Below are 25,667 nucleotides of genomic sequence, written 5' to 3' on the forward strand. Positions count from 1 at the left end.
AAAACATCCTTCTTGTAAAACACAACTAGCTCCTTACACACACGAAATGTTGAGTGCTATTAACAAGGGATTAAAAATTGATTCCGTATTTCTAGATTTCCAGAAGGCTTTTGACGCTGTAACACACAAGCGGCTTGTAATGAAACTGCGTGCTTATCGAATCTCGTCTCAGTTATGTGACTGGATTTGTGATTTCCTGTCAGAGAGCTCACAGATCATAGTAATTGTCGGAAAGTCATCGAGGAAAACAAAATTGATTTCTCGCGTTCCCTAAGGTAGTGTCCTCTGTTGTTCCTTATCCATATAAACGATTTAGGAAATAATCTGAGCAGTCATGTTAGGTTGATTGCAGATGGTGATATCGTTTATAGTCTAGTAAAGTCATCAGAAAAGGAAAACAAATTGCAAAACGATTTAGAAAAGATATGTGTTGTACGAAAATTGGCAATTGACCCTAAATAATAAAAAGTTTGAGGACATCCACATAACTGAAAAAAGGAATCCGTTAAACTTGGGTTACAAGGTAAATCAGTCAAATCCAAAGGCCATAAATTCAACTAACTACCTGGGAATTACAATTACGAACAACTTAAACTGGAAAGAACACATAGTGGATAATATTGTGGGGAAGGCTAACCAAAGACTGCGTCTCATTGGCAGAACACATAGAAGATGCGACAGATCTACTAAAGAGACTGCCTACACTACTCTTGTTCATACTCTTTTGGAGTAATGCTGCGCGGTGTGGGGTCCTTACCAGATGGGATTAACGTAGTACATCGAGAAAGTTCAAAGAAGAGCAGCACGTTTTGTATTGTCGCGATATGGGGAGAGTGTGTCACTGGCATGATACATGATTTGGAGTGAACATCATTAAAACAAAGGTGTTCTCCGTTGCAGCGGAATCTTCTCTCGAAGTTTTAATCACCAAATTTCTCCTCCGAATGTGAAAATATTTCGTTGATGCCGACGTACATTGGGAGAAACGATCATCATAATAAAATAACTTAAATCAGAGTTCGCACGGAAAGATATCGGTGTTCGTTATTTCTGCGCGCTATTCGAGACTGGAATAATAGTTATTGTGATGGTGGGTCGCTGAAGCCTCTGCCAGGCTCTTAAGTGTGATTTCCTGAGTATCCATGTAGATGTAGATCACGGGTGTAGCAAAGCCCATGGAAGACGTTTTACGATTCAATCACGAATGAAGACCAGAGACGCAAGATATGCAACACATGAGGGAAACCAGGCCTTGACCTGGCCCCCGATTTCACAGACGAAGTACAGTCTGTACTCCTTAATACATGGCGTTACTGGCATCCTTTTGCGATTTCAGTGTTGTCTGTCTCCAAATGCAGCAAAAACTGTTAGCACTGCTGACGAATTTGCGAGGCATATTGAATCACAGGAATCACAACGACCACAGTGACTAAATACACTTCAGTAACACGTTCTTCCAGAACACCAACAGAACACAGCTTGTTACAGATGGAAACTGCGCTTAAGGCCAGATTCTCATTCAAAATAGTGGAAAATTCGATTTTCATTGCATTTTTTGAAAGGTATATGTGTTTAGAATGTTGGGACGAAAAGGTTTTTTAATTCGCTAGTTACAAAAGTTTGTACAGCCCATTGTTCGGTTGAGTGCCACGGCCGCCGTGGGACGCTCTCAGCCGGAAAAGCCCGGCTCAAGTGGAAAACTTGTACTGTGACGCCAAGTTCACAAAGAGATTTATATAGCAGTGCATGCAAACATATACACCGAAAAAGCTGAAGAACAACGTGTGCAGGCTGCAGAACGTAGCATATCCGGCTCAGCCAGATCGGCTTTTCTCGCCCAAAAGAATGACGGAATTGCTCTCCAGGAACAATTTGAGTTAGAAGAAGGGTTGATATACGGCCCTGGGATTGCAGACTAGACGTTAGTAACGAAAACACTTTTTTTTGGCCAAAGAAATTTTATGGCCGCCCTATTTTGTTAGCCATTTTGAATTCTGAAAATATAACTTCAGATTTGTGTTCAGCGACATCAAAAATATATAATAACATGTAGCTTTTATCCAAATTGAACTAATAATTCATATAAACTTTAAACAGATTTTTCTCGAGGAACAATGTTTCAGAACTTCTTGCAGCATAAAATAAAAACGGCTCAACCTATTAACTTCTACATTTGATCCCCGACAAGTAAATACTTGTCTTCGGAGCCTATACCTATAATATATGACATTTGTTAATATTAACTATTTTTGCAAAGCTATAAAGAGTGAAACGAACCCCCAGAAATCGAACTCAAAGTTCGAGTTAGCACTATATCGTTAAATTTAAGGTTATTTAATTGTGGTTAGGTGTATGCTCCCATGAATTTAATGTTGTACCGACTGATGTTATCCATTTTTGATTTCAGGTAACTCCTGAGGGGCTACACGGCCTGCGTACTTCAAACTCGCAGTCCCTTGATCAAACCGTAATTACGGGCACCATTTTCTTTTTTGTATTGAAAATGTAAAATAAAGTTCAAAGTATGATCAGTCATAATCCCCAAACAAGTCCCTTGTATGTCGTTTTTTCGTCTCAAAAAAAATTCCAAACTTTGCCTATTTTTTGATCATTTGAATGAGAACCTGGCCTTAAATGAAACATGCTCCGTTCCTCCCTTCCTGTACTCATTCCCTTTCTTGTTTCGAGTCCGGGCTAAAAATTGCGACAAAATACACACAGCTCTTGTTTCCTGCAACTTCTTAGTGTCTGCCATCAGCGGTATTTCGAAACCTACATAGGAAGGAACTGACAATGAACGCTAATGAAATATAAATATAAATAAATGCACCGCCCATTTAACTTGGAAACGACGGCTAATCTGAGTGTTTCATTGTCGCCGGCGTGGTCGACACAGGTAGCAAACGTTTATTTCATCCCAGTTACATTTTCACTGCCGGCTAACGTTATCACTGTTTGTCACGATTCTTTGTAAACACTACAACTATATCTTCAAAGTTATCACCAGTAGCTGAAAGCTTCCAAGAAACCTAGCATGCGCCGTTTTTCATCTGCAAACAAAAAGCCAATATGGCTGTTAACTCTTCTGTGACGAGCAAAGATATAATGCACGTACTTGTAGCGTGCATCACTAATGAAAATACCTGCAAGAACACGCTGCAGCAGAGCTGTGTGTTGAATGTTGATACGAATTACAGTATTTAAGAACAAAAACCAGGAGCGCGCTATTGTCTCAAGTAATACGTCAGTAAGAAAGTTGCCAACTATTAGGGTAATCTTAGGTTTTTTCAGATGATGCAGTTACGTGTAATGAAGTGCTGTCTAAAAAAAGGTGCACAAATATTCAGTCAGGTCTTAATCAACACCGTTTACATGGCGCTTCAAAACCGGATTTTGTAAACCGATTTTTGAACACTGCTTCTGTGTGATAATGTAAAGACTTCAAAATCGATTCTGAAAATCTGCTTCTGGTTGCCAGTTTTCCAATTCCGCGATCCATTTTCGCTCCCGTATAAACGTAACCGATTTTGAAACGGGCTTCGATTGGTCAAGCTACGTCTTGTTTTCAGAATATTCGATTAATATGGACTTACTGGTCACTAAAGGATAAGCAGAAACATTAGACTGAGCACGAAGATCTAAGTGAAGAGAAACAACGATTATATTGACTAAATTAGAAACTGGACCCCACATTTATCTGAGCTGGCAAATTCGCTTCAGACCTTTACATGTAAACACGACAGCTAAAAACGGTTTTCGAAATTAGCATGTAAACGTAGTGAATAAAATTTGAAAGTTGTGCACAGATTAGAATGATCAAGACACTGAACCAAACGGACAAACTTGGTTTTCAAACAAAATTAATGAAGTCTTATTCAGAAATACGGTATTGTAGTGGTTGTGTTGTTGAGAAGTACTGTACGATGCAATGTTCTTTAGGACATGCACGCATGTCTGAAGGAACAGGTTACTGCGACGACTACAGCCATTATGAAGTACATGAAATGAATTCGCAGTTACGAATATGGACAACCATCAGCTGTAGAATGGAATGGCGACTATGAAAATTTCTACCAGATTGGGATTCGAACCCGGATTTCTCGGTTATCGCGAGTGGGATAGTGACGATACCATCTTATCATTTCTCAATTTATAACAGTCATATGATTATGGACATTGTAATATGTGTTGTGGTTGCATTCATTTGATTCTACGTATAGCAAAACTTAACTTAAAATAACTGCTAGTCTCTATCCTGCACTAACACAACATCTCATACCTCCGTTTTAGAAATGTCACTTTCCACAATATATAACAGTTTTTCGAATGACTTGATCCTGACAAGGGGAACTCATCATCGCCCCCCCCCCTCCCCCCAACTCAAATTTAGTTGTATGTTGGCCCATTGGATAGCCCGCTAAAACTTGAACACAGATCAAGCACGAAAACAGGAAGAAGGTGTACTGAACCGTGGAAAAAGAAAAAAATTAGAAACAGCGAACGGTCTAAATTTAATATGTGCAATATCTAGCATCGTTCATAGAGGTCGTGTCGCGATTGTGTGGTCAACGCTGTTAGACTGCGATGGCACAGATGCGGGTTCATATTTCGCTCGGTACAAGTATTTTCTTCTTTTTTTTTTCACAAAATTACAAACTTTCCGTCCAGTCATTGACGTCTCTGTTCGCTGTATTCAAGGTTGTGAATGTCTCGCGGCATAATGCCTGTTTGCAACAGCGACGTGTAACGAAGGGACCTCCAGACGTTACGTACCTCCTACACTAATGGCCATTAAAATTGCTACACCAAGAAGAAATGGAGATGATAAACGGGTATTCATTGGACAAACATATTAAACTAGAACTGATATGTGATTACATTTTCACCCAATTTGGGTGCATAGTTCCTGAGAAATCAGTACCCACAACAACCACCTCTGGCCGTAATAACGGCCTCGATACGCCTGGGCATTGAGTAAAACAGAGCTTGGATGGCGTGTGCAGGTACAGCTGCCCATGCAGCTTCAACACGATACCACAGTTCATCAAGAGTAGTGACTGGCGTATTGCGACGAGCCAGTTGCTGGGCCACCATTGACCAGACGTTTTCAATTGGTGAGAGATCTGGAGAATGTGCTGGCCAGGGCAGCAGTCATTTTCTGCATCCAGAAAGGCCTGTACAGGACCTGCAACATGTGGTCGTGCATTATCCTACTGAAATGTAGGGTTTCGCAGGGATCGAATGAAGGGGTGAGCCACACATCTGAAATGTAACATCCGCTGTTCAAAGTGCCGTCAGTGCGAACAAGAGGTGACCGAGACGTGTAACCAGTGGCACCCCATACCATCACGCCGGGTGATACTCCAGTATAGCGATGACGAATACAGGCTTCCAATGTGCGTTCACCGCGATGTCGCCAAACACGGATGCGACCATCATGATGCTGTAAACAGAACCTGGATTCGTTGGAAAAAATGACGTTTTGCCATTCGTGCACCCAGGTTCGTCGTCGAGTACACCATCGCAGACGCCCCTGTCTGTTACGCGGCGTCAAGGGTAACTGCAGCCATGGTCTCCGAACTGATAGTCCGTGCTGCTGCACACGTCGTCGAACTGTCAGTGCAGATGGTTGTTGTCTTGCAAACGTCCCCATCTGTTGACTCAGGGACTGAGACGTGGCTGCACGATCCGTTACGCCATGCGGATAAGATGCCTGTCATCTCGTCTGCTAGTAATACGAGGCCGTTGGGATCCAGCATGGCGTTCCGTATTACTCTCCTGAACCCACCGATTCGGTATTATGCTAAGAGTCATTGGATCTCGACGAACGCGAGCGGCAATGTCGCGATACGATAAACGGCAATCGCGATAGGCTACAATTCGCCCTTTATCAAAGTCGGAAACGTCATGATACGTATTTCTCCTCCTTACACGAGGCATCACAACAACGTTTCACCAGGCAACGCCAGTCAACCGCTGTTTGTGTATGAGAAATCGGTTGGAAACTTTCCTCATGTCAGCACGTTGTAGGTGCCGCCACCGGCGCCAACCTCGTGTGAATGCTCTGAAAAGCTAATCATTTGCATATTACAGCATCTTATTCCTGTCGGTTAAATTTCGCGTCTGTAGCAAGTCATCTTCGTGGTGTAACAATTTTAATGGCTAGTAGTGTATATAAATCTTCTTTTCGTAACAACCTTTCCAATAACTGTAAAACAGAATAAAACGAAATCAATCAAACCCTTCTGATTTTTTAAATGCATATTTATTTATTTGCCATGTAACATTAGGCTATACGAGCATGATACACTGCCATGTCCAAACTTCCATACGTCGCAACCATCTGTCTACAACCTGCACTCGTACACCCACCCATTATGTACATTCCCCTGAGGGGAGCTATCTTAATTGAAGGTCGCCGGTCAGGGTGGCCAGCGGTTCTAGGCGCTACAGTCTGGAACTGCGCGACCTATACAGTCGCAGGTTCGAATCCTGCCTCGGGCATGGATGTGTGTGATGTCCTTAATTTAGTTAGGTTTAAGTAGTTCTAAGTTCTAGGGGACTGATGACCTCAGAAGTTGTCGCATAGTGCTCAGAGCCATTTTTAAATGAAGGTCGCTTGCCCGGTGTCAGCGGATAAATACGATCTTGCATTGCCTGCGCTGTTCATAAGTACGATGCAGTGTTCCGACAAGCTTTTGGAAGTTTGTGTTTGGCTTTCAAGTGTGCTCGGATAGCCTATTGTAAGACGACTGCTAGCAATAAACGTGAAATACGGGTTCGAGTGCTGGTCCAAACAAATTTTCATTGTAGTCATTCCACTATATAGCTGATGGTTGGCCATACTCACAACTGCGAATACATTTCATGTATTTTATAACGGCTGTAGACGCCGCACGGCATCGTCCTACTGAAAAACGCATACACTGCAATATCGTACTTGTCTACTGACACCGGGAAGCGACTTTCAGTTAAAATGTCTACTTCTACAGAAATATACACAATGAACGTACGAGTGCAGGTTTATAGAATTAGAATGTGGCAGTGAGCCGCGCTCGGATATCTTAATGATAGGCAACCGGTTTTGATAAGCAGGAAATCCGGGTTTGAGTCCCGGTCCGACACGAATTTTCATTGTATTCGCTCCATTATACAGCTGATGAGTCATCATACGCACAACTGCAAATACATTCCATGCGTTTCAAAACGGCTGTGGTTGCCACAGGACCTGTTCTTTCGAACACATACGCTTGCTCGAAGAACCACGGCATCGCGCTACTGAGCAACTTACGCACTGCAATATCATAACTTCACATTCAGTTATCAGTGGCGGCTGAGAGCACAGTCCAACAGGGGGGTGAAACTCATATAGGGATTTCCGGTAACACGACGTTGGTTTGGTCCCAGGCCACTTGGAGCGCTGCAAGTTTACCAGTTTATAGTCTCGTGTTCCTATTGGATGACGTAGCCTTCCATAATTGTTTTGGTATCGTAGGAACGTGATCGTGATTTTTCGTTTAAATTGCAGTGTAAGTATGTTGCTATTATTCTGCTTAATTTTTGGATGCATTCGGATTATTTGATGGTGTGATGATTCAGTATTTACTTTTTTACTTTTGTTTCATATAGAACACGAGGTTGTATCGTCACATTACGTTCTGTGGACTCTTGAATATTTGTTCCTGCAAAGAAATACAATTTCCGTTGCTCAGTTTACTTAAAGGGTAAGTATATTTCTTATTTCTGTTCATATTCCCTTGTATTTCAAAGAGAATCCCATGCTAGCAGCTTTTGACGTAGTTGGTATTCAACTTTCCGAATCCTGTAATGGAATATAATAATGGCTCTGATTCATCTTCCTTTTTGTCACAAAGTACTCTTAGTGACGTAATAAGTACCATTTATCGTGCCGTTTACTACATACCAAATATTGGACGTGTTACAATTGATTCGTAATGCCTCGAGTGTGTTCTATTTCCCGTTTTCGACACTAAATATTCTGTCCAGTACATAACACTCTATCCAGGTAAAAAGTGTTTGTTGCTGTTGTATCGACAAAGGTTGTGTTCTCACATAATAAGACATTTGTTTGGAAGTCACACAAAGCAGGTCCTTCAAGCAGTTGGACATTTACACGTATTATTGTGGCAATATCCAATGCAGTAGAAATCTTCTCGCACTTTAATGCTGAACACAATGTAATACAGATTTACAGCTGTAACTGTTACTGATAATGTACGGTTGAATTTGGTATCTACCATGGTATCTAGATGCTGAAATATACTGAAATGGTACAATAAGCAGTGTTTCTACTGCCTGATAGCACTGTTTCACGAAGTAGTGTTGAATATAGAATATAGTGCAACTACGCTCACGCAGTTATATATAGAGTGATGTGCATATCCGTAGTAGAAATGAGAATTTGTTTCGTTTTTTCACTATTTTGTAGCAATACCACATCAGATTACAAGCCATGATAACAGTTATCAATACTTCAGTACAGGATAGCTGCATTTAGACATAAGCTAATATGATTTTTAATAGTGATATTAATTTCACATCGAGTTTTCTTTAACATTAATCAATGTAAACCGTACCTGATCTTTTTTCTCGTTCCTAATTTTTGGTTTGAATAACATTTCAGACACATGAGAATGGATCATACAGGAAGAGAAGAATCCAGTTTGAGATTGAAATTGAAATAATCGTGCAAGTTTCCCGGATGCAGGAGTAGTTATTATGTAAAAACAAATTCCAAACACAAGAATAAAGATTTCTATAAATTTCCAGCTGCATCAAAAAGTGAGACTTTAAAGAAGTGGAAATTGATCTGTAATATACACTCCTGGAAATGGAAAAAAGAACACATTGACACCGGTGTGTCAGACCCACCATACTTGCTCCGGACACTGCGAGAGGGCTGTACAAGCAATGATCACACGCACGGCACAGCGGACACACCAGGAACCGTGGTGTTGGCCGTCGAATGGCGCTAGCTGCGCAGCATTTGTGCACCGCCGCCGTCAGTGTCAGCCAGTTTGCCGTGACATACGGAGCTCCATCGCAGTCTTTAACACTGGTAGCATGCCGCGACAGCGTGGACGTGAACCGTATGTGCAGTTGACGGACTTTGAGCGAGGGCGTATAGTGGGCATGCGGGAGGCCGGGTGGACGTACCGCCGAATTGCTCAACACGTGGGGCGTGAGGTCTCCACAGTACATCGATGTTGTCGCCAGTGGTCGGCAGAAGGTGCACGTGCCCGTCGACCTGGGACCGGACCGCAGCGACGCACGGATGCACGCCAAGACCGTAGGATCCTACGCAGTGCCGTAGGGGACCGCACCGCCACTTCCCAGCAAATTAGGGACACTGTTGCTCCTGGGGTATCGGCGAGGACCATTCGCAACCGTCTCCATGAAGCTGGGCTACGGTCCCGCACACCGTTAGGCCGTCTTCCGCTCACGCCCCAACATCGTGCAGCCCGCCTCCACTGGTGTCGCGACAGGCGTGAATGGAGGGACGAGTGGAGACGTGTCGTCTTCAGCGATGAGAGTCGCTTCTGCCTTGGTGCCAATGATGGTCGTATGCGTGTTTGGCGCCGTGCAGGTGAGCGCCACAATCAGGACTGCATACGACCGAGGCACACAGGACCAACACCCGGCATCATGGTGTGGGGAGCGATCTCCTACACTGGCCGTACACCACTGGTGATCGTCGAGGGGACACTGAATAGTGCACGGTACATCCAAACCGTCATCGAACCCATCGTTCTACCATTCCTAGACCGGCAAGGGAACTTGCTGTTCCAACAGGACAATGCACGTCCGCATGTATCCCGTGCCACCCAACGTGCTCTAGAAGGTGTAAGTCAGCTACCCTGGCCAGCAAGATCTCCGGATCTGTCCCCCATTGAGCATGTTTGGGACTGGATGAAGTGTCGTCTCACGCGGTCTGCACGTCCAGCACGAACGCTGGTCCAACTGAGGCGCCAGGTGGAAATGGCATGGCAAGCCGTTCCACAGGACTACATCCAGCATCTCTACGATCGTCTCCATGGGAGAATAGCAGCCTGCATTGCTGCGAAAGGTGGATATACACTGTACTAGTGCCGACATTGTGCATGCTCTGTTGCCTGTGTCTATGTGCCTGTGGTTCTGTCAGTGTGATCATGTGATGTATCTGACCCCAGGAATGTGTCAATAAAGTTTCCCCTTCCTGGGACAATGAATTCACGGTGTTCTTATTTCAATTTCCAGGAGTGTAGATGAAGGTGTCAACTGTAGTTATTATTATGTGTGTGAGGATCATTTTTATGAAGCAGATTTTGTGAACTTTACTAGACACAGGCTAAATCCTGGTGTTATACCAAAGCACATGGAATTGGTGTTGCATCACCCTCCCCCAACCCAACTGTGTTACACTGGTGGTGGTGGTGGTGGTGGTGGTGGTGGTGGTGGTAGTGGCGGTTTCACCAATCATGTGCAAATATAAGTGTGCACGAGACAGGTCACAATGCAAAATCTACAGTAATTCAACGAAGCTGTCCCCCTTTACAGAGCACAGATGATGGTGAGTACAGCTTTTTATCCTCACCTGTTTATGATGTTGAAAGTAGTCCAGGTTTAATGGGATCTTGCGTTTCTAAACGTGATTTAACTCCAAGAAAACACAAAATGTATAAACTGCATAGAATTACAGTTTCCAGAGTGTGTAAATTGAAAAAACAGCTACAGAATGAGAGGAATAAATTGAAAATTCTAAAAGAGTTGTATGATGACAGGAAATTTCAGTTAATTGAAGAAGAGTTGAATGATGTGACTAAAACTTTTATTAATAGTCAGTTAAGAAATGCCAATATGCAGCCCACAGCAGTATGGTGGTCTATACAAGATAAGGCATTTGCTTTATCTATTTATAACCGTAGTCCCCGGTTGTACAGATATTTGGCCACATACTTCTCCCTTCCATCTGTCAGGCTGCTCAAGGGAGTGCTTTCCCACATACCATTTGATACAGGACTTAATCCAGCTTTATTAAACTTTTTAGCAAGGGAAGTAAGTAATATGCATGAAAATGACAAGTATTGTGCTCTACTTTGTGATGAAGTGTCTCTGGATGATGGTATGTACTATGATGCACACAAACAGCTAATATATTGGTATCAGGACTTCGGTCATTTAGGACGTTCACCTGTAGCTGCTAGTCAAGTATTGGTTTTTATGCTGAAAGGCATTCACAGAACTTGGAAACAAGTTCTAGCATATCACTTTACCACAACCACTTTCCACTACACCCATTTGAAATCACTCATTGTTCACATCATAAGTGAACTACAGAATATTGGGTTCAAAGTGGTTTGTACTGTATGTGACCAGAATGCAACAAACCATAATGTCCTTAAGCAACTGTGTGAAGCAAATTTGTTGAGGCCCAGTATATTTCATTTTGTCGTCAATAATCAACCAATTGTTACCATTTATGACGTACCACATCTGCTCAAAACCACTAGAAACCCTTTGATAGATAATAAAATTCAATTTGAACCTCACAAAGCAGCAAAGTTTGAGTAGATCAGTACATTGTTCTTTTTGGATAAAAAAAAAGGTTCAAAACTCTACCCAAATTAAAATCACAACACTTTAACTTTTCTGATTCCCATGTCAAAATGAAGGTAAAAGTTGCTGCTGCACAAATGAGCCATACTGTTGCAGCTGAAATTGAAACATATGTTTCTACTCACATATTACCATCTGAAGCTATACACACAGCTGAGTTTGTGGAAAAGGTAGATAATCTCTTTGATTCACTCAACAGTAATCAGCAATATCCCAGGGATGGAAAACAATTTAGGTGTGCTTTATCAGAAAATTCGCCACATTTAGAAATGTGGTATAGCATATTGAGGGAAATAGGCAGCTGGCAAATAATAGATTTAAAAACGGGAAGAAACAAGACTAATATGTTTAGCTTCATAAAAGGTTGGCAGATTACATTACAGTCTATTATTTTCTTGTGGAAGACCTTGAAAGTGGTTGGCTTTAAGTACTTAAATTTAAAGGCGTTCAATCAAGATGCTTTAGAAAATTTCTTTTGTTGTATAATACAACATGGTATTGCAAATACAAACCCAACTTGTTTTCAGTTTGTACAACCTCTGAAGACTTGTGTTGTCAATAATATTACTTTCAAAGCCATGAGTGTAAGTTACTGTGAAAATGATGATTACACTCCCTTGAGCAGTTTGTGTCACTTTTTGGCAGCTAGTGGTAGGAGTGAACATTAAAATGAATGTGAGATGAATGACACTGATACACCTGAGCAAATTTATTCTTACTCAGATGGTATCATGGAGTCTATAGAAGATCAACAATCCTTAGCCTATGTAGCAGGCTATGTACTAAAAGCCATAGATGTACCAGATGATTGTGAAACATGTAATACCAGTCTATACTCCTCTGTTGGCAATGGCAAGGAAATCGTTTCTGAAGAAGAGAAATTTGTTAACATCGAGTAGAGATTTAAGTGTCAGGAAGTCGTTTCTGAAAGTATTTGTATGGAGTGTAGCCATGTATGGAAGTGAAACATGGACAATAACTAGTTTGGACAAGAAGAGAATAGAAGCTTTCGAAATGTGGTGCTATAGAAGAATGCTGAAGATGAGGTGGGTAGATCACATAACTAATGAGGAGGTATTGAATAGGATTGGGGAGAAGAGAAGTTTGTGGCACAACTTGACTAGAAGAAGGGATCGGTTGGTAGGACATGTTTTGAGGCATCAAGGAATCACAAATTTAGCATTGGAGGGCAGCGTGGAGGGTAAAAATCGTAGAGGGAGACCAAGAGATGAATACACTAAGCAGATTCAGAAGGATGTAGGTTGCAGTAAGTACTGGGAGATGAAGAAGCTTGCACAGGATAGAGTAGTATGGAGAGCTGCATCAAACCAGTCTCAGGACTGAAGACCACACAACAACAACTCCTCTGTTGTGACTGAAAATCATTTGTTTACCTCATTTAAAGAGAATAGTGAGGAGTATTCTCACAAGAAATATGCAAGTGAAAGAGTCATGATTTTCCTAAGGGCACTCCATGATCAGCTGTATGAGTATCTAAATAGTCATGGTCACACAACAATACTACATGATAACTTTAAAAAAAACATTTGTTCTGTCTCATACAACAATTTGTAACAAACATGACATTGAAGAGAGACTTCTGAAGACAAGTATTCCATTTATAATATACAAGTATGTGAAAGAAAAGAAATTTACAAAGAAGAGGAAATTGTGTATGCAACAACTTAAAAAGAAGTTCAAATCATGTGAAAAGACTTTGTATTTCAGTGTTTATTATGTGTACAATGAGAGTAAGGTCCCTATACATATACAAATGTTGTGTTAAAAGCAGAGAATTACATGTTCTTGTATCAAAATCATGCCTTTGATTTTGTTATGACAAAATCTGGTAATTCAGCAGGAACATAACACTTTCTAGATGTGATGATTGGTCTCTAAAAGTATAATGAATAAAGTGCTGTCAAGGGAAATTTGTGTTAATTTTCAGTAGTGTACCAAACAAAGTTTTCAAAGAGAAAGTAAATAAATAAAAATGTTAAAAATAAATGTTGTACCAGAGTTTTCTTTCATTATTTAAACATGATGGGTGTTGCCAAAATAACAGCCAAGTTGGGGAAAAAAGAAAAAAAAAATGTGTGTAGCAGTTCATTTTCTTTGTATGTCTCATTGGCCAAAACATTTTGGCTACATTCATGTAGTGTCTACCTGCTCTGCTCCCAATTTGTTTTTCAGTTGATGTAAAGTTGTATTTTGTGTGTTTCATAAATTTATTTGAACTGTGCAGAAGTTCAATTGCAGATAACTAAATATCCATAAATAACAATCAACAGAAAAAATAATAAATCGGATTTTGTAGACTTTACAGTACATCCTTGGTTTGTAGCACAGATTTTTTTGTAAATGACCTCTTGGTTATCCTTTAGCTGTGTAGTTATTTATTTGTGTAACCTACTATTCCAATTTCGATCATGTGAGTGGATATAATGTGCTTTAGGATATGTAGAAACGTAAAAATCATTTATATATGCATGCAATGTCAGATGATTTTTTTAGTCTGACATGTGCTAAAGCTCGTTTATTTCCACGTGATAATGGCCACATGGCCAAAATCACAATATTGAGTTTTACAAAAAAATTTCACAGTCAAAAGGTGACGTCGAGATTTACGAAAATTTTCACAATGTAAACTGCAGCTACAAGTAGTTAATGTTTGTTTTTGGTTGAGATTTCTTTTATATATTACTTTGCAAGATCTCAAAAACCTTTATTACTGCACTATGCGGCCCACATTCAAAGCTTAAATGAAAAATATTGTCATCTAATTCGCGTATTTACAAATAAACATAAGAGATTTTCGCGCCATATTTTTTCGTATTGAAGTTCACAGCCAGGCCACAAGTAGCGCTGGTGTCGTTCTGTGTTTCCGTATAATAACGTGGTCTTTGCACTTCTACTATATTGGTGTTCTGTGCAGTCCAACAACCTTCAAAAAGTCAATTTGCATTCAATCCAAATCAACACACTTTATCAACCAAAATATTACTCACATAATCACTAATGTTGACGGGTATGAGGCATTGCTATCTTATGAGACACGGTTTCGTGTAGTACCTTTCTTAAAAAACTGCAAATAGGTAATTGACATGCCTGTGGAAGTGAATATTGTTTCCAATGTTTTGCTGCAAGACAGCAGTATATGTAATAAAATCCGCTGTTCGTTTGTACTGCTTCCGAACGGCGCTCCATGCACATGACACACTGTTTATTGGTGCCGCTGACAGATGGCAGTGCGACACGCTGTCTTAAGAGGCTTGGCATGGCGGTTATCACTGAAACAGTCGGTTTTCGGCTGTATCTTCTTTTTTTACATTGCGAATTTAACCTTACTGTTAACGCTGCTCTACATAAGCGGTTACTAAAATAACCGATTTTCAGTTTTTTAATTGCTCTTATTCCTTGTAACAAACGTAGAAGTCGAGCAAAGGTTGAAATATTTTGATTCTCTCTGTTTCGGATGCATAGAATGAAAATATTAAATAGGCAAATTAGGGAAAATTTATTTTGGCCACTGTTAGTAACTTTATCCTTCAAGTGATGAGTGGTTGAATACACTTAAAATCACCCGTATTCTCCTACTGATTCTACTCAAAAATCGTATTGTAATCTGCGATCACACCACTATTTGGGCATTACGAATAATCAGGGCTAAAGAGTGAAAACTGAGGTAGAATACTTGTTTTTCCTGTTACTTTGTCCGTTTTAAAGCCTACAAGCAGGTAAAGGCATATTATGTAGACACAAGCAGCAGATGCGCTACTTTCTATTTTTATTTTATTGTAGGAATAAATTATTGTTAAGTTTTCGATTTTTACTGTTATCGTAATTTCCTTCGTCCTATACTATCTCATTGAAATGGCAGACAACTCTTTAGTCTTTTAAAGCAAAGAAAACACTCTGCTTCATTGCCACATCACTTTGTAAAAATATTTCCAGACTATCATTGGTGCCATTCCGCAATACAACCAGATTTGCCACCTTGCAGGGTACAAAAATCGGGACAATTACTCAAAGGCTCGGCGGTCGATGGGGGCTATGGACCACTGAGTGCAGAAAAATAAATAAAAACTCGTTTATGCTCATTTGTTATTACACACACACACACACACACACACACATATATATATATATATATGTATATATATATATATATATATATATATATATATATATATGTTTATTATTTTTCCATGCATATTTTTTGTTACTACAAGTCACTTTTGAAAATGAGGCGTCATTTTTGTAGATACTAACAAATTCCGAACTTGTTATATCCATATTAAACGAATTTTGCAATTCTGGTTTTATTAAGTCCGCAGAGAAATGGTTACGGATATTTGTCCATTTCTTGATCATTAAAAAAAGACCCGTTCCATGTAAGAATTTGAGGGTGGTATGCTCAAAGCGCTAGATACAATACCAAATAACATATTTAACTTATGATCTTTTGCGTTTTAAATGTGTATACCCATTTTTTATCTACACTTTGATTGTGATCGATGTGAGTCAATATTTTTTTAAAACATTGTACTTCCTCAAATAGTTCATTGGTTGAAAATCCTTCGTCTGAATCGAATTCTAAAACAGAAGCAGCATCACAAAGTTCTCTAAACCGGCATCCAGCTTTATATGTATTTGGATTTTTTATCCTTATAGCATCAGCTGTTTCGAATGGACGCTCAAAAAATTCAATAATTTTGTTTGGCATCCGTCTTCATGGGAAAAATATGGGATACATTTTTCTGTTTCCTTTATTAGATCTGTATCTGTAGCGATACTGAAGTAAACTTTAAGATGTCCGTCAAGGCTGCAAGATTTAAAAGCCGCCACTGCAATTTCTTCAGCTTTGGGGCCGAGTACATCTGTGGCTATACTTTCATATTTAGTTCTGCCACAGTACTTTTTTTTTGCAATAGCAATATTATGCTGTTACGCTTAACACAGTGATATGTTTCCATTAATTCGGCCAGGGTTGTTATATTAATTTCTGCTGAATTACATTTTGGAAAAAAAATCTGACATTAAGTTAGACGTGCTTCTCGAAAGCTGTTTCCTTTTATATTCATTTCCATTTGCGTGATGCTTAATGTCGCTCAATCTGACGTGAGATGAGGAAAAATCCTTATCGCAAGCATCGTGCGTAAAAAGTTGAAGTGCCTTCGGCTACCCGTGAATTACTTTGTAACCAATCACGACGAAATATTCATAAACGCTTTCCTTTTTTTCTGGGGGGGGGGGGGGAGGGGAATACACTGAGATACTTTTGCAATTTCTCCATCTTGGTTATCATAATTATTGTCGCTTTCAGGATCAATCATTGTGTCAAATTGTTATCTGAAAAACATCACGCTATCCCATGTCAAGCAATGCCATCATAATGTCATCCAGACACCAACAAAATAAAATTAAAAAATATTACATAGTTAAAGAAATGCACATATAAATATATACACGGAAATCCTGGCAATGCAATCCCTAAAACGGTAACTAAACAAACAAAAAAAATAAAACGAAGCTAGATCAATTGACTCACCATTTCCTAGTGTCAAGATTTGTTGTTTTATTACCTAGGTGTAAATGCAAATTACATATTGTCATTTTTAATGCATGGAGCAACTGAGAAGTAGTTCACTATTGCCACTTCAGTTTGCATATTGTCATTTTGTATTTGGAGATAATGAGTGGAGCTGTGAAAGCTAGAAAATGGAGTCCCAAGTGCTGGATTAAGCAAGCGCGGGGCCCATAGCAAATTCTTACTAGGGGCCCTTGGTTTGTTTAGGTCGTGTGGTTTAGGATAGCCCGTCCAGTTAGCCCTGCGGTCTAACGCACGGCTTTCCGGATTGGGAAGGAGCGCCTGGTCCCCGGCACGACTTCGCCCGGCGGACTTGTGTCGAGGTCCGGTGAGCCGGCCAATCTGTGGATGGTTTTCAGGCGGTTTTCCTTCTGCCTCGGCGAATGCGGGATGGTTCCCCTTATTCCGCCTCAGCTAGACTGTGTCGGCGATTGCTGCGCAAACAAGTTCTCCACGTAGGCGTACACCACCATTACTCTACCACGCAAACATAGGGGTTACACTTGTCTGGTGTGAGACGTTTCCTGGGGAGTCCACCGGGGACCGAACCGCACAATAACCCTGGGTTCGGTGTGGGGCGGCAGAGGGGTGAAGTGGACTGCGGTAGTCGTCGTGGGGTTGTGGACCACTGCGGCTGCGGCGGGGACGGAGCCTCTCCGTCGTTTCTAGGTCCCCGGTTAACATACAATACAATGGCTTAGGATACAAAATAAAACACGATTGTTACAAATAAACTTTTGTCGATTTAATTTCTGCAAATTTAGAAATAATACAAGTTAGATCAATGTCTTTGAGCAAATCGTATTTAGTGTTCATTATACTGAGGTCATTTAGACGTTGCCGTCCCATCGCACTTCTATTCAGTTTTAATGCGGCTTAACGTTGAAAAAGAACGCTCTCCACTGCATTTGGTGTTCACTAAAGATAAGTAAATGCGTAAGGCTACTTCTACATTTGGAAAAACGCGATCCCAACGATTTTTCCATTAAACATTTGCAAATTTGTAGTTCCAATGTTTCGTTCTATTTTCTGTCAATGGCGTATCCGTTTTTAGCAGCTCAGCGAACTTTGCCCCTTCGTCGCCTAGTGACTATTCTAAATCATTTGGATAAGCATTCACGATATTCGGGGTTCTTTTCAAGATCTCTTCTGCTGTAAGGCATTTAAAGTCCCGTAATATTCCAAAACCATTACCCAGGTGATGGTATTTTTCCATGTGTTCAGCTAATGCAGCCAGTTCATTGTCAATTATTACAATAAATACCTGAAATTCAAAATGTTCTCCAGGTGTTTGGTTTTCTACAACTTCATCGAGTGTAGTAGACCCACTAAAATGGTCGTACTTTGTTCAAAAATGGTTCAAATGCCCTGAGAACTATGGGTTTTAACATTTGAGGTCATCAGTCCCCTAGAACTTAGAACTACTTAAACCTAACTAACCTAAGGATACCACACACATCCATGCCCGAGGCAGTATTCGAACCTGCGACCGTAGCAGCAACGCGGTTCCGGACCGAAGCGCCTAGAACCCGCTCTGCCAGAGCGGCTGGCATTTATATCTTTAATTCGTGCTTCTAAGCCGGTGTACCTGCCACACGTGTTACTGGCATTGTCATAGCTTTGCTCTCGACAGTCTTTAATATTAATGCTATTCTCTGTTGAAAAATATAGTAAGCTTAGGAGAGTTGTTGAGCAGTATGACCTTCCAAATCCAAAAACTTTACAAATCTTTCCACTGTTCCGGATGGTAAGAGATAGTGTGCTATCAGAGTAAATTGATCTACGTGAGATATATTAGGAGTAAAATTCAGTGACAATCAATAGTATTTGAATCTCTTAATTTCGCAAATAATATGATCCATTATGGCTGATGCAATTAGATGGATAAATTCCTCGCTCGTTGTTTTTGCCAAATATGACGTATGTTCCTTTCCTTTATTTGTATGAACACCTATATGTTGGGGCCAGAAACACATCAAATTTTGCTAGTAATTCTAATGACCCTTGTCTTACAAGTTGAGAATCGACACGTGCGTGCTTGTTTTTTAAAACTAACACGGATATTATCGCTTTTTTATTCGAACTGCTTTCTTCATGTCTCTTCAGCAAAATATATGCATTCTTCTAGTCATCTAATCCGTCTTTCGTAAACCTTGGCGAGACATCAGAATCTGCCATTTTGCAAACAAAACGGAACAGTCGCCCTTCGCTTCTGAATAGTACAATCAATCTCTCATGTAACTTTTATACGTTAGTTTATGTTTATATGTGAAAAACTGTTTTCTACAGAAACTTGGGTTATTTTCCTTCTCACGTATTTTCATTGAAGAGAAAAAACTACTGTTCATATGCTGAACTTTACTACTTCCTTTCATAATCCTTCTCTGTCAAAGTTGTTTGGCCACTCACCAATATCGTTAGAATAAATTTTACTTTCACTTTGTGTTCCACTTCTACAAGATGCAGTAACATCAGAAGTCTGTAATATACACTCCTGGAAATGGAAAAAAGAACACATTGACACCGGTGTGTCAGACCCACCATACTTGCTCCGGACACTGCGAGAGGGCTGTACAAGCAATGATCACACGCACGGCACAGCGGACACACCAGGAACCGCGGTGTTGGCCGTCGAATGGCGCTAGCTGCGCAGCATTTGTGCACCGCCGCCGTCAGTGTCAGCCAGTTTGCCGTGGCATACGGAGCTCCATCGCAGTCTTTAACACTGGTAGCATGCCGCGACAGCGTGGACGTGAACCGTATGTGCACTTGACGGACTTTGAGCGAGTGCGTATAGTGGGCATGCGGGAGGCCGGGTGGACGTACCGCCGAATTGCTCAACATGTGGGGCGTGAGGTCTCCACAGTACATCGATGTTGTCGCCAGTGGTCGGCGGAAGGTGCACGTGCCCGTCGATCTGGGACCGGACCGCAGTGACGCACGGATGCACGCCAAGACCGTAGGATCCTACGCAGTGCCGTAGGGGACCGCACCACCACTTCCCAGCAAATTAGGGACACTGTTGCTCCTGGGGTATCGGCGAGGACCATTCGCAACCGTCTCCATGAAGCTGGGCTACGGTCCCGCACACCGTTAGGCCGTCTTCCGCTCACGCCCCAACATCGTGCAGCCCGCCTGCAGTGGTGTCGCGACAGGCGTGAATGGAGGGACGAATGGAGACGTGTCGTCTTCAGCGATGAGAGTCGCTTCTGCCTTGGTGCCAATGATTGTCGTATGCGTGTTTGGCGCCGTGCAGGTGAGCGCCACAATCAGGACTGCATACGACCGAGGCACATAGGGCCAACACCCGGCATCATGGTGTGGGGAGCGATCTCCTACACTGGCCGTACACCACTGGTGATCGTCGAGGGGACACTGAATAGTGCACGGTACATCCAAACCGTCATCGAACCCATCGTTCTACCATTCCTAGACCGGCAAGGGAACTTGCTGTTCCAACCGGACAATGCACGTCCGCATGTATCCCATGCCACCCAACGTGCTCTAGAAGGTGTAAGTCAACTACCCTGGCCAGCAAGATCTCCGGATCTGTCCCCCATTGAGCATGTTTGGGACTGGATGAAGCGTCGTCTCACGCGGTCTGCACGTCCAGCACGAACGCTGGTCCAACTGAGGCGCCAGGTGGAAATGGCATGGCAAGCCGTTCCACAGGACTACATCCAGCATCTCTACGATCGTCTCCATGGGAGAATAGCAGCCTGCATTGCTGCGAAAGGTGGATATACACTGTACTAGTGCCGACATTGTGCATGCTCTGTTGCCTGTGTCTATGTGCCTGTGGTTCTGTCAGTGTGATCATGTGATGTATCTGACCCCCGGAATGTGTCAATAAAGTTTCCCCTTCCTGGGACAATGAATTCACGGTGTTCTTATTTCAATTTCCAGGAGTGTATTTTCGAGTTCTCTTTGTCTTGAAGACGAGATCTCTGGGCCGATGGCACATTGGCTTGGGGACGATATGGCTGAAATGGGAAGACGTGCCATCTGTTCAATTGCTGTATCAATTGTGGAAAACGTAACTACATCAGAAATGGCTTGAAAATGGCTCTGAGCACTATGGGACTTAACATCTGTGGTCATCAGTCCCCTAGAACTTAGAACTACTTAAACCTAACTAACCCAAGGAAATCACACACATCCATGCCCTAGGTAGGGTTCGAACCTGCGACCGTAGCAGTCTCGCGGTTCCGGACTGAGCGCCTAGAACCGCGAGACCACCACGGCCGGCAATTACATCAGAAAAAGTTGCATATTCTGAAGAGTCTTCTGTGGTATAACTACCATCCTTACAATGGGATGAGAAGTTCCGCCTTATGCAAGGCACCTTTTTTGCTTTTTGTTTCACCCACACATGTTTCAGCACTTTTGTGTTATCGTCAGTGGGTTCTATTTTTATTTTTAACTGTAAATTTGTTGTCAACATATTAACATTTCCGTCGCTTACAACATTATGTAAAAGTTGCATTTATAACTTAATTGGCGAAAAGTAACATACCTTACATTATGTTATTGTCCTCTTGTTTTGGTAGCTGTTCTGCTACACAATATGCCACTTCCTGCAAACAGCAATATACAACATGTCTTCCCGGCTGGGTCGGGAATTTTCTCCGCTCAGGGACTGGGTGTTGTGTTGTCTTCATCATCACTGCATCTCGATCCTCCGCGCAGGTCGCCCAATGTGGCGTCGAATGTAATAAGACCTGCACCAAGGCGGCCGGACCTGCCTTGTAAGAGCCTCCCGGCCAATGACGCCGAGCGCTCATTTCCATTTCCAATGTTTATGACGTCGTATTCTCTGAACTACGCGTCATGTAACGCTATAATTTCGCAAATTCGTTCAGTTCTATATGTGTTTACTGTCCGCAAATTGGGTTATGGATAGAGTTAGAAGTTAAAAAATAATAAATTAAAACGCTATGCCCAATGCTGAAGTTTTCATCTACATTTACTTGATTACTCTACTGTTCACAATAAAATGCCTCCAAGAGGGTTCAATAAACCACCTTCAAGCTTTCTCTCTACCGTTTCACTCTCGAACGGCGCGCGGGAAAAACGATCACTTACATTTTTCTGCGCGAGCCTCGATTTCTTACTTTATCGTGATGATCATTTCTCCCTATGCAGGAGCGAAAATGAAGTTCGCGTTAAACTTTTTCCTTTCATCATTTTGTGGGGAGTATCAGCGACAAAATATTTCGTAAAGATTTGAAATTATGAATAAAATTTGTTGAGTGCGCTCATTCTCAAATATTGGACGAATATAGTATGAGTAATTTACGAACCTGGAGCTATGCTGAGGCATGACATATGCAGGCTGGTTATAATTAAACTTCCACTGGCCGGCCGGGGTGGCCGAGGTGTTCTAGGCGCTACAGTCTGGATCCGCGCGAGCGCTACGGTCGCAGGTTCAGATCCTGCCTCAGGCATGGATGTGTGTGAAGTCCTTAGGTTAGTTAGGTTTAAGTAGTTCTAAGTTCTAAGGGACTGATGACCTCAGAAGTTAAGTCCCATAGTGCACAGGGCCATTTGAACCATTTGAAACTTCCACTGCTTCGGCGTGGTAAGGAATTTGTAACGACGAGCGGAAGAGAAATAACGAATAAACCAGTGAAGCAAACACATTTTAATATCCGAATGACACGGTAACATTTCTTAATTGTGTACAATTTTTACGTTCCAGGTGACAAACGTTCCTCAATGTGACGACTATCTGAATATCATCAGTATGGGCACCATTTCACAGTTGTTCGCAGCGCTTTTCGAACGTTCAGTTCTATATGTGTATACTGTCCGAAAATTGGGTTCTGGACAGAGTTATAATTTAAGAAATAATAAATTAAAACGCTATGCCTAGTGCTGAAGTTTTCATCTACATCTACTTGATCACTCTGCTATTCACAATAAAGTGCCTCCAAGGTGGAAGAAGATTGCCCACTGGTTTAGAGTTGTCACAAGTCTGGGTTTCTCCGGATTTGTCTTCGCATTGACCGCATCCAAGGCTGTCCATCGCGGGGAGGGACTCTTTGAGATATTACCGGACTTGCTTCTGTTGTCGGAGAAATTAGAAGGATTGGAGACAACGCATTAATAAATACTCTTTACTGAAAACTTACTAAATGGTGATAGTTGTGTGCGTAGTTTCGTTCAACGGACATTAAACAAAGCCAGCGCCACGCACACTTAACCGCCCTCATGCATACGTATTTTTTTCGCCACTTGCCGCGAAATATAATTTTGAGACTGTTCACGTGCTTTATTAGTCTGTAACTGGTGCCAGAGACATTTTCGCTTTGTACAATTTCATACTGCGACTAGCATTTACCCGTGACTTCGTCCGCGCATAAAAGACACCGGCGCAGGCGATGATACACAACTTTGCCGTGCTGCCGGCACGTCTGTTTGTTTGCAGCAGGCGACGGTGTCCTATGGTGTGTAGCAGCACATACATTTATGTCAAAACTGCAGTAACTTTGATTCTATCCGGCGCCTCGAAATGAAAGCTGGATCACATTTTAAATTAGACCTGCAAAAATACAACTGAAAATCGCATCCAATTCCATGCATTAATTTTTGTGGTGCGCGTACCAGACATACACACAAAAATTTGAAAAACAATTTTTTCGCTTCGATTGCTGTTATAAAAAACACACTCTATTCAGTTTTATTAAATATCTCCTACGTACAGACATCCTCAAGTTACAATTTTATAGCCTATATGTGTTAATTCACAATGCAGTGGCAACCACTGAGCATATCATTCAAAGAGCACCGGCTTATATGCAGCAAAGCTATGTCCAATACTGAATCATTTTCGCTGCCAATATCTTGAGTATCTAGGTGGACGTCACACCAGATCACCATCCTTTGAAAAATTGTTAGAGGTACTGTTACGGGAACACTTGCTTTGAATTGTAAAGCTGACGATATTTATGTGAGCTACACCATTCTTCAACGCTACGGATTTGTAAATTGGAAATTATTAATTTTTTATTAAAATAATTGTTTAACTAATTAGCTGTGTTCGTGCTTCACGCTTTACCATTAAGAGGATGCAGTGGGGTGGGGTACTGCAACGTGCTAATGCTTAAAACGTACATCACAGATGGTCAGAGCTGCGCACTAACAAAATTATTGCTCAAATTTTGGCGCAAAATCGATTTCAAGGTTGTTATTTCACCAGTGACCTCTTTTCCTCTTTAGGCTGTGACTTCCAGTCGATGACTTTCCATTGTGGTACTAGAAAGACTCAAGTATATACCAGTACTAATGGTGAGCAAATTCTGAGCGCCAAATAAATGTCCACTGTATTTGGAATCATCCAAATAAAAACTACAGTACTTTATGATGATATCAAACACACATAGCTTATTCCTGCATAGTTACATACCAACAAGTGACATACTTTTTTATTGTTTGAACTTCAGGGTATACATGAACAAACAAGGACCTTATCTTCTGCTTCAGTGGTTCCCTCCTTCCAGTCAGAAACTCTGGAATCACTACATAAAATAGATGTCATCCACTTCATAATCTTCTGCTTTGTAAAAGAAGTTGGCCATTGGCCTCCAAGCACCGCTTGTTAGACGTCAGTACCTCTCGGGACTTGTGTCGACTGCCCTTTTTGAATCGCTGTTGCCAATAGAGTTGTGGCGATTCGTGAATGAGTCGTTCATTTGAACGACTCTAAATAAAGAATCGAATGGCAACTTCCGAATCATGCCGAGTCGTGCCGAATGATTACGACCGACCGTCAGATGGCAGTCAAGTGGAGGATGCATCTGAACAAAGGAAGCTCCGAAAGAACAAACGAAGTTCGTGGGCCGTCATATTACTCGACGTGAAAACCAAGCTGACACTTGGCGGTGGCTGACGGGAACGGGCGTAAAGGCGTTTCCCCATTTACTGTCGCTACCATCAGCCACCGCGCCGACGTCAGCTTAGTTTGTGCGAGTAATGCACGAACTAGTGATAACAGAAACGATATACAGCGAGTACACAGCTCCCAATACACACGATTAAAACCAAGAAATCCAAGTATGATGAATAAATACGCACCTCTTATTTGTTGCAGATGCAATGCAAAACACACACACCTTTACACACGAGCAATAGCACTTGGATTATGTATTATATTTCGCGTATCTCGAAAACGGCCCTAACGATTTGGATGAAATTTTGTATTTAGACTGTTTTTTGCTTTTTGAGTTCACCTACATAGTTTTAGTTGTTACTATAAAACAGACGTCCATAGTTAGATACGTTCAAGCCACACAACCAAACTGGCATACCACGTAATTTTGCACCACCTCTCGCACAAATCGACTCCTCGTTCCTGGTATACTGAAATAAAACAATAGATGCAATCAAATCAAGCGTGACCTTTCATCAATTAAGGCATTACATGTATAAATCGAGAATCACACTTGTAACGTCATATGCA

This window comes from Schistocerca americana, chromosome 10 (assembly GCF_021461395.2).
Source record: "Schistocerca americana isolate TAMUIC-IGC-003095 chromosome 10, iqSchAmer2.1, whole genome shotgun sequence".
Lineage (NCBI taxonomy): Eukaryota > Metazoa > Arthropoda > Insecta > Orthoptera > Acrididae > Schistocerca > Schistocerca americana.